This window comes from Colobus angolensis, unplaced genomic scaffold (assembly GCF_000951035.1).
Source record: "Colobus angolensis palliatus isolate OR3802 unplaced genomic scaffold, Cang.pa_1.0 Scaffold105, whole genome shotgun sequence".
Classification (NCBI taxonomy): domain Eukaryota; kingdom Metazoa; phylum Chordata; class Mammalia; order Primates; family Cercopithecidae; genus Colobus; species Colobus angolensis.
The window spans coordinates 1,538,801-1,539,295 of record NW_012111475.1 but is presented as its reverse complement, the minus strand read 5'-3'; the positions used below and the strand labels follow the sequence as shown (position 1 = coordinate 1,539,295).

At 70.7% G+C, this 495-nt stretch overlaps 1 pseudogene; it reads right to left on the bottom strand.

Annotated features, from left to right (window-relative positions):
• The window catches only part of LOC105513769, a 7,746-nt pseudogene extending 7,398 nt beyond the window's left edge, over positions 1–348 (bottom strand).
• Between the last annotated feature and the right edge of the window lie 147 nt (positions 349–495).

The following is a 495-nucleotide window of genomic DNA, read 5'->3' as shown; positions in this document are numbered from 1 at the left end:
CCATTAAAGCCCACACCAATGGAGGGCCCCGCCAGGAGCACCACGGGCAGGCCCGGCCCCCAGCCCCGGGAGGCGCAGGAGCTCCGGGGTCCTCCAGCCTCAGAGCCTCGGATGTGGGAGCCCAAGGAAGGCCCTGGCAGGACCTCGGGGTGCGGGGCGCCCACAGTGCGGGGAGCTGCCAGGCCTGGGCGCAGGGACGCGGATCCCTACGTCTCCGGCCCGCCCTGGAGCTTCCTCTCCCGGGTGCCAGCACGCCGAGCACTTCTAGCCGCCGACCGCAGCGTCTCACCCGCCGCTCAGCAGCCTCAGCGCCCACAGCGCCCGCGGTGCGCCACAGTGCCACATGGCGTAGGATCAGCACGGGGCTGGCGAGGGACCCCACTTAACCGATGTAGGGTGTGTGGCGGGGCTTGCCGTGACGGCCACCACTCCTATTGGTCAGCGCGAACGGCAACGTCCTCTGCGATAGGCTGTAGATGAAAAGGGCGGGCCTCC